We start from the raw sequence: 10393 nt of genomic DNA, 5'->3' as shown, positions 1-10393 counted from the left end.
CCACAGCGCTGGCCCCATTGATAGGATTTTGATTAAGACTGTGTTGGTCTATCAAGTGAAGAAATACAGATATCTGGGCTAGATTGAGTCTTCCAATCCATGACCATAGAATGTGTCTCCAAATGTTTAGTTCTTCCTTGAGACCTTTTTAGGAGCTTTGGGGTGACCTCATAGAGATTTTGCATATTTTGTTGGAGGTATACCTAGATGTTTCTTTTGTTTTGCTACAGAACCTTTTTTTTTATTTCCATGCATAGTTTTCTCATTAGATTCATTTTCCAAGAGCCCTCATATGTAGTGCAGTTCTTTTCTCATGTGCTGCTCTACACATCTCAGTCCTGACTTGGTCCTGCTCATGCACTTGCTCATCTTTTTCTAGACACACACACACACACACACACACCCTCTTTCCTTCCTCTAGATTCACCATGGTGCCTCCCTGCATCATAAATAAAACAAAACAAAACCACCACAAAAGTCAAAAACACACCCTCCTGTCTCCTGAGCAGACTAATACATCTGTTTCAATACACACGATGCCAAGCAAGATTACAGAAGATGTTTTCCAGGTGTGCTGAAGAATGAATCTTCTGTCTTCTACAGATGCTGAGCCCAGATGCTCAACAAGCAAGAAGTGGGGTAATGTTTTTAAGAGATGGAGAGAGACTGAGAGAGACCTTCCATCCACTGGTTCACTCCCCCGGTGGCTGCAACGGTCAGAGCTGGGCCAATCTGAAGCCAAGAGCCTGGAGCTTCTTCTAGTCTCCCATGTGGGCGCAGGGGCCCAGGGACTTGGGCCATCTGCTGCTGCCTTCCCAGGTGCATTAGTAGGGAGCTGGATCAGAAGTGGAGCAGCTGGTATACAAACCGGCTCCCACATGGGATGCTGGCACCACAGGTTGCAGCTTAACCCTGTGCACCACAGTTCCAGCCTGGGTAATTCGTTGTTTTAAGCTATGACCACCAAAGGAGACTGCTGGCCAATCCCACTTAGATGAATAGGAAATAGGAAATGTTCACCAAGTGCCCCTAGTGGCTACCACACTAGGTGTTCGTGACACTGGGAAACTGAATGTTACCTGCCTGGGTTTATAAAATGGGATAATAAACAGATTAATTGTAGGACCTTTATGAGAGTGAAATGGAAAAAGGCACCCATCCCCCCTTAGTTTTTTAAGATGTATCTATATTTGAGAAGCAGAGTTACAAAGAGGCAGAGGCAGAGAGAGAGACAGAGAAGAGAGAGAGGTCTTCCATCTGCTGATTCACTCCCCAGATGGCTTCAATGGCCAGAGCTATGCCAATCTAAAGCCAGGATCCAGGAGCAGCTTCCTGGTCTCCCACACGGGTACAGGGGCCCAAGGACTTGGGCCATCTTTCTACTGCTTTCCCAGGCCCTAGCAGAGAGCTGGATCAGAAATGAAGCATCCAGGACTCGAACTGGTACCTATATGGGATGCCCGCACTGCAGGCAGCACTGGCCCCAGCCCCCATCCCGTGTACAGGTAGTGCTAGATGTTATGATTTTTGTTTCTGAGCTTAAAAGAATGCTGAGTTTACAGTTACAGGAAAAACAGAATCAACATGTTTCACAATTTACATTGCAGATCTGCTGCTCTTCTCACAATGTGCTAATATTTCCAAGTGCAGGAATGTTGGCCCCTCTGGGTTTGTATGGGCATTCGGTTGAGGTGGTCAGCAGGGTTTTCCATTTCCCTAAGACAGCACAAGGGAGCCATGGGCCGCGTTCAACCTAATGCGTCAAGCAATCTGTCCTGTGGTTTTACTCTTACAAAATGAAATGTGAATGCTTGAAAGATCATTTACATGTGGCCTACTAGTTATTTAAGAAAACTTCCACTTTGACTATGCCCCTGTCGGAATAATATCGAAGTCGGCGCACTCAAAAGGCTTCCATAGCCTTGGCAACTCATGACTAGAGCCTAGGGAGATTACTGACGCCATAAACAAGAGTGTCAAATTGTTAAGTCAACAACAGGGGTCACTGTGTACTTACTTCTCATGTGGGATCTGTCCTTAATGTGTTGTCCAATGTGAAATAATGCTACAACTAGTACTGAAACAGTACTTTACACTTTGTGTTTCTGTGTGGGTGCAAACTGATGAAATCTTTACTTAATATATACTAAATCAATCTTCTGTATATTAAGATCATTGAAAATGAATCTTGATGTGAATGGAATGGGAGAGGAAGCAGGAGATGGGAGGGGTGCGAGTGGGAGAGAAATTATGGGGGGGGGGCCATTGTAATCCATGTCATGTGAAACCTCTCCGGGCAGCCCTAGGCTATCTGGTCTCAGGTCACAGACTTAACAGGTGGGGTTTTCTATTTAAATTTGTGATCCATTTGATTTAATTTGTATATAAGATGTGAGTTTAGGTTAAGGTTGTTTTTCTTTCTTTCTTTTTCTTTTCTTTTCTTTCTTTTTTTTGCCTATGTCTATCCAATTGTTCCAGCACCATTTGTTAAAAGGATGTCTTTCTGCCCTGAATTATTGTTTCTCCTTTGTCAAAAATCAGCTAGCCGTGTTTGTGTGGAGCTATTTCTTGGATCTCCACTCTGTTCCCTTCGTCTGTGTGTCTCCCTTTGCCAATACTATTCCATGCTGTCTTGATTTCCGTGGCTATATAACAAATTCTAAAACCAAGCAGACTGATGCTTCCCATTTCATTCTTCTTCCGAAGGAAGCATGTGGGACAGGCATTTGGCCTAGCTGGTAAGTCACTGCATGCCCTCATCCCACATACGAGTGTCTGTGATGCAGTCACAGCGCCACTCTTGATGCACACCATGGAAGGCAGCAGGTAACGAACGGCTCAAGAGTTTGGTTCACTGCCACCTATGTGAGAGCCTTGAACTGATTTCCTGCCTACTGGCTTTGGCTGCGTCACTCCCTGATATTTGGGACATTTCAGGAGTGAACCAGCAAAATGGGAGATCTCTCTCTCTCTCCCTCTCCCTCTCTTTCTCCCTTTCCCTCTCCCTCTCTCTTTCTCCAATTTTATACACGTGGAAAAAGGAGCAATGAGTGAATTCCAGCCTAATCAGACAGTAAAACGTGTCCTAAAACTTCTGTGATTAAAATAGTGAGGTACTGGCAGGCCAATGAAACAATAGGAAATCTCTAAGTAGAAACAACTGCACATGGAAATCAAGTATATGATACAGGAATAATTTCCAAAATACAGACAAAAGATTAAAACTGAAATTAGCAGCTTTGGTACAGCTGGAGAATGATAAAATCGATCGTTCTTTGTAATGCATATCAGGTTTTCAAATGTATCTCAAATTTTAAATGAAATCATGCACCTACCAGAAGAACACATGAAGAAATCCATCATAATCTGCGAGTTGGGAAATCTTATTATGTTACTCAAAATCCAGAAGGAGCAAATAAGGAATAAAGATAGACACATTTTTATATTTTTAAAACATGTGTGATAAGAAACAAATACTGGCCGGCGCCGTGGCTCACTAGGCTAATCCTCCGCCATGCGGCACCAGCACACCGGGTTCTATTCCCGGTCGGGGCACCGGATTCTGTCCTGGTGCCCCTCTTCCAGGCCAGCTCCCTGCTGTGGCCCGGGAGTGTAGTGAAGGATGGCCCAAGTCCTTGGGCCCTGTACCCCATGGGAGACCAGGTGAAGTACCTGGCTCCTGCCATCATTTCAGCGCAGTGCGCCGGCCACAGTGCACCGGCTGGGGCGGCCATTGGAGGGTGAACCAATGGCAAAGGAAGACCTTTCTCTCTGTTTCTCTCTCACTGTCCACTCTGCCTGTCAAAAAAAAATAAAAAAAAAATAAAAAAAGAAACAAATATACATGTAAGTTAAAGGGCACATTCCATATGGAAAATAAAGAGTCATACATACTAATAAGGCAAACAAATCTGAATTTTCTTAAAATAGAGATTCAAAAATAGAAAAGAAAAAAGCCATCAACGTTGCAGAAACAGAGGCTAAAGAAATAAACAGAATTCACAGAAAAAGAAACACAAATGAATTGTAATCATATGAAAAGATGCTCAAGCTTGTTTATACAGTGAGGGAAATGTAAATTAAAATTATAATGAGATATTATTTTCAACCACCAAAATGGCAAAAAAAAAAAAAAATCCTCCTAGTTGCCCAATGTAGACTGGTACGAATCTGTGTGGTGTAGGCACTCCTACAGCACCAGCAGAAAGCAAAGGGCTCATTCCCTTTGGAGGGGGACTTTGGTGATACCAGGAAAATTACATAGGGCCATTTACCCTCGGACCCAGCAATTCTACTTCTAGACTCTCTCCTGAAGGTACACACACTACAGTAATTACAATTTTATAACTTAAAGACTTGATCTTGTCATTGAATGCCCAAATAAAAAAGCAATCTACCATAATCTCACAAATTAGCTTTTTAAAAATATTTTAATACCATCTTTCCTCATTATTTCAAATTCAGAATAAAGCAAGTATCACTCCTAAGAGTATATGTAGCTAGTGTACTTCTTAATATCTCTGCCCCACATCAACCCACACAGACAGACATTTTGAGAATTCTTAGACTGCACGTGGGAATCTATCATCGTAGGGCAAGAGAAGGAATGATCTGGGTTATGCACCACAGAAAAGTACTGTAACCAGTGAGCTGAGGACCATGGGTAGAACTGAGGTTACAGGGTGGCTGGAGAACATCCACACAGCCTTTCTGAAGTGGAAGGAAAAGGCAGTATGTCCTCCTGTTAAAAGAAAAATGTATTTTTGGTCTCCATTATCAAACATGGCTCTTATCCAAAATCAACTGAATACATTTAAATCTTATTTTGGTTGTGTGTTGTCCTAAGCATTAGTTTGGGTCATAAAAAGTTAATACTAGGAAAGATTATGGAACCTACCTCCTTACTATATAGATGACTACAACCTGAACTTGGGCAAGTGAAGCCCTGGGGGGCAGCACTTAAGGAACCGGTGCTCACAGTATTATGAAGGTGCAGGGCCAGCCCCAAGGTGAGTGCCTTCTGTACTTCTGCGCCTTGAGCACTTTATTCATCTTGCCTTAGGGTGAGCTCTAAAATGGATGCCCAGAGAGACAAAAGGCTTGCTCAGCTCATAGCTCATATGGTTCACTGGTGACAGCAGAATTAACACAAGTTCTCTGAAGAAGTCTGGAGTCTGCCACCTCCACCCTTGCCCCTGTTCCAAGGAAAAGCCTGTAAGACAGAGTGGTCAGCCCCTCAGTCTGCATCAGACCAAGGGCTCCTACTGGGTATTGGCAGAGTGACCAACAAGAGCACACCGAGACTTCATCTGCAGCAAGACTGTCACTCCATTCCCGTAGTAGGACAATGTCCATCAGGTGAGTCAAGTCAGCCAAAAGAATATGTGTCATCTACATTGACAGCCAAGACACTTTTTAAAGTGCTAATGAAATTATTATGAACAGTGACTTTGCTAGTGAACAAACCATTCCTCTCACTGATCGAAACACATGGAAAAGTCTCCTGGGAAGAAAGTACTTTCATTTTGAATACGGCCTTTGTTATGAATTTAAAAGAAATAGTTGTGCATTTTCAAGAATGTGCTAAAACTTGGAGTTTTCAAGCAAATAGATGCAGCAATCCTTATTTACCCAAGAGAAATGAAAACTTGTGTTCACACACACACAAAATCTGTATATGAATATTTATAGGGTCTTTATTCTTAATCACAAAAAAAGTCTGCCCTTCAGGGAATGAACAGACAAACAGATTCTGGCACAATGATATACTGAATACTACACAGAAACAAAAAGGATTGAACTACTGATGCTATATGAGACAATCTGGATGAATCTCAAGTGCAACACACAAAGTGGAAGAAGACTGAGCCAAAAGATGACATTGCAGAACAGAAAAAAATTCATAGGAGAGAAGATAGACCAGTGATCACCAGGATTGGAAGCGGAGGGAAGGACTGACCACAAAGAGACTGGGCAAGTTCTTGCATTGATAGAACCGTTTCTTACATCTTGTCTATAGTGTTAGTCGATGGGCTGAATGTATTTGTCAAACATCACAGAATAACAAGGATACCTTTCATTGTAGGGCACATTTTGTTAACTTCTTTAGTATAACTGCTTTCTTTTGTAGTTCTGCATATGTCATTTCAGACATATAAAACAAAATACTTGGAATGCCTACATTCCATCTTGAAGTGTGCGGGTTTGGGTCCTGGCTCCATGGGCCATTCCAGCTTCCTGCCATTTCAGACCCTGGGAGGCAGTAGTGGTGGTTCAAGGACTTCGGTCCCTGAAACCCATGTGGGAGATCTGGGTTGCGTTCCTAGCTCCTGGCTTCAGTCTAGACCAGCACTGGTTTTTGTGGATATTTGCACAGTGAAACAATAGGTTCTCTGTCTTTTGAACAAATAAATTTTTTAAAAAATAAAAATTTACTGTGAAAAGAGCTCCATGAAATTCACCAGACTTTCAAAAGGGTACATGAGGAAAAAAAAAAAAACAGTAAGAATCTCAGTAAAATGAGGCATTGTCCTTGGCTGCTACTTTGGTGGTGCTGAGCTCCACCTTCCACTCCTGTCAACTTTGCTCAACCTGAGCCATTTCTTAAGAGATGCACAGAGGAGGAACATGACGTGTACGTGTGTGTGTGTGCATGCATGTTGAGGTGGATTCGTTCTGAGAGGAGAAGTGTGGTGGGGGCAAGAGGCACGGAGTCACCACATAGACCCTGGGAGTCGGGTGAAAGCAGGCCAGAGGAGAGCAGCTTGCACACTCGTTTATTTCACTTGGCACAGCAGCTTATATAGCCAATGCAGCCAATCAATCCAGTCAAGGGGTGGTTTATGCCCTAACCAATCACTGCCTGTTGCCAGGCAGGCTCCTTTGCCTGGTGGGTTTCAAAGCCATTCCTGAATAACTGACGCTCACCTGCCAGTGGCCACCTTGGCATGGCCTTCTCATTCCACCACATTTCCCCCATTTCGTTTACTTTTGAGCAACGGGAGGCATGATTCTTGGCCATACCATTGTTGACCCCGTTTCCATGTGGTCTCCATATGCGGCTGTGCCTGTCTTAGGTTGTCCCCCAGGGGATCTTACCCTTCACTGACTAACCAGCGCTCAAAACAGGAGACCACAGGAGTGCTTGCTCAGATGGGGGTAGGAATGAGGAACAGTGGTAATCAGGAATAGCATGACTGCACACAGGCTACTGGCTGTTTGAATGACTGACCAGAGCTAAGTGGGGTATAAAGCAGTAGTGGATGTGGCTATGGGCAGTCCCTCAGGGTAGGATGATAGGGCAGCAGCTTCACAGTCGGTACAGGTGTGTCCACTAATAAAGCAGACTCTCGGTCTTGTTCAGCTGGTTCTGGCTGACTGTCAGTTGCAGGCTTGATGTTTCTGGCTGGGACCCAAATGGGCTATCCCACATTCTCTGGAAAGACACAAGCATATCCTCGGCCCTTGGTTAGCAGAAGCCTTTTTACAGGTGTTGGAATCCAGGGCCTGAATTCTGCATCCGCCCCTACATTAACGGCAAACATGTGGGCGGGATGGGGTCTAGCAGTTGCCCTGAGAGCCTGGGGTGCCTGGGGACTGCCACAAACGTGGGAATCCTCACTGCGTGCAGATGGGATGACCTCGCATGAATTATCGTCTTGAGGTCGTCTAAGTTCACGCAACAGTTTTGGAGGTGCTCAAGGCACTGTTAGTTGACGTTTTGGGGAATAAAGCAGGGTAACATCTGCTTCTTACGAGGCTGTTTTTTGAGAAAGTCACCCAAATGGTTAGCAGAAAAATGCCCAGGAAGCTTTACAAGAGAATCTTCCACGATGACAAACCTCCTACTCATTGCTCTAATCAAAGAAGGCGATTTTGTGAGAGGTTCAATGGAAAATAGCCCTGATTTGGCTCCTTTTTGGTTTCCTAATCTAAAGGAAAAAAAATTATGGAGCCGGCGCTATGGTGTAGTGGGTAAAGCCACTGCCTGCAGTGCCAGCATCCCACATGGGCGCCAGTTGAAGTCCCAGCTGCTCCACTTCTGATCCATCTCTGCTGGTCCAAATCCTTGTGCCCCTGTACCCATGTGGGAGACCCAGAAGAAGCTCTTGGTTCCTTGCTACAGACTGGGGCAACTCCGGCTGTTGCGGCCATCTGGGGAGTGAACCAGTGGATGTAAAACCTCATTCTCATTCTCTCTCTCTCTCTCTCTCTCTCTCTACTTCTCTGTAACTCTGGCTTTCAAGTAAACAAATCTTTTTTAAATAATTAAAAGACACCAATTTTTCTTTGTTTAATAATTAAGTAAACTGGAAATACACCTTTGTAAAAATTAAGACTGGGAATGTGAGAGGGAGGAGGAGGAAGGGTTGGAGCACGGGCAAGACTGGGAAGGTAGGGGGCGAAGTGTCACTATTTTCCTAAATCTCTATCTAGGACATACACAAAATTTGTATAACCTGAAAAAAAAATTTGTATAACCTGAATAATTTTTTTAAAAGATTTATTTATTTATTTGAAAGAATTACAGAGAGAGGGGGAATGACAGAGAGAGATTGTCTATCTGCTGGTTCACTCCCTAAACAGCCAAGACAGCCAGGGCTGAGCCAGGCTGAAGCCAGGAGCCAGGGGCTTCTTCAGGGTCTCCCACATGCGTGCAGTGGTGCAAGAGTTTGGGCCATCCCGTCTGCCTTTCCAGGCACACTAGCAGGGAGCTGCATAGGAGGTAGAGCAGCCGGGACTCGAATCGGCGCCCTTATGGGATACTGGCACTGCAGAAGGTGGTTTAAACCCTGGTGCCACGATGCCAGCCTTCTGTGTTTCTTACACCACACTGTAAAGTCCAGTCTGCTAGTCCTCAAGGCCCAGATCAGTGCTGGCACACACAGATAATCAATGAATGTAAAGTTCCTTTGACCTCCTGTTATCAGCCCCCAGCCTCTCTCACGACTACAGCATCTCATTTCAGAAGATGTGAAATTCAGAGTTGAGTTTTCCTAACTGAAGGAGCCACACCACTCCATGCTTCCTTTGCCTACTAACCCTGCATCAGGAGTGCATGGCCTGTCCGTTCTCTTCTCCATTTCCTTACTGCCTGGAGCTTCCTGCACTCTGCAGCCACTTCCCTTGCTAGGAGGAAGCTGGAAGGAACTAATTGCTCTCCCAAACTGCCATTCTGTCTTTGCGGCTCCAGGTCCAGCCCCCCAGTAAGTGTCTGTGTATGGCAGCCAATGGCTGGGAAACTCGAGGGCACCTATTGATTTTTATGAGCCTTTATGACACTCAATACATGATAAATAATAATACAGTCATGCTGCCAGGGGATCCCTCTATGACTGCAGCTATGATGAACCACTCGGAAGGAAGGAATAACCGTGAGCAAACAGAAACACAAACAAAGAAACAATCTGTTGTGCTGCACCTAAAAATAAATCTAGGAACACAGAGAGATTCATCAGGGTTTGAAATATTTTGTTGACAAAGCCGCAGGGATAATAGGTGTGTTTAAATGGGCCCTTTCTGGCACAGCTTCACTCGGTGGTGCCAGCATATTGTTTTCCGATCCTCACACGGAGGCAGACAGGGACCGTGCTGGGGCCAAGGAGGAGGCACCTAGTCCCCTTGCCATCGTTTGCGACCTGGAGCCACAACTCGTCCAGGGGAAGCTGACTTCACTCTTTCTGCCGCAGGCCAGCAGTCTGGCTCTTGGAAGCGGACAACAATGGGGCGGGGGAGGCCTTTAGCACCATCAGTTCATACACCCTGGATACAACGCCTCTTTTTAAAATATATGCATTTGCGGGCCAGCGCCATGGCTCATTTGGATAATCCTCCGCATGTGGCGCTGGCATCCCATATGGGTGCCGGGTTCTGTCCCGGTTGCCCCTCTTCCAGTCCAGCTCTCTGCTGTGGCCCGAGAGGGCAGTGGAGGATGGCCCAAGTGCTTGGGCCCCTGCACCTGCAGGGGAGACCGGGAGGAGGCACTTGGCTTCTGGCCATGGATCCCCAAAGTGCGCGGGCCGTGGCGGCCATTTGGGGGATGGACCAACAACGGAAGGAAGATCTTTCTCTCTGTCACTCTCTCTCCCTAACTCTGTCAAATAAAAAAAAAATTAAAATGTATGCATTTGTTCACAGACCTGGGAGGGAGGGACAGCATTTCACAGTTTTTGTTCCAGCAAAGGCATGTTGGCTACGTGTCTCAATGCCATACAACAACAAAACGCATGAGGCCAAAACCTGGGTTCTGTTCAAAACTAATGGATCTATTGCACAATTCCATTTTTAGAACAAACTTGAAATGACAAAATTTTGATGATGGAGAACAGCCCAGTGGTTGCCAGAGTGAGGGTCAGGGGGAAGGTGTCATTATACAGAGGTTGACTGAAAGAGT

The sequence above is a fragment of the Oryctolagus cuniculus genome, chromosome 15, assembly GCF_051225735.1.
Source record: "Oryctolagus cuniculus isolate XC-2025 breed Fujian yellow rabbit chromosome 15, ASM5122573v1, whole genome shotgun sequence".
In the NCBI taxonomy this organism is placed as follows: Eukaryota; Metazoa; Chordata; class Mammalia; order Lagomorpha; family Leporidae; genus Oryctolagus; species Oryctolagus cuniculus.
Note: the sequence above shows the minus strand (reverse complement) of the source record.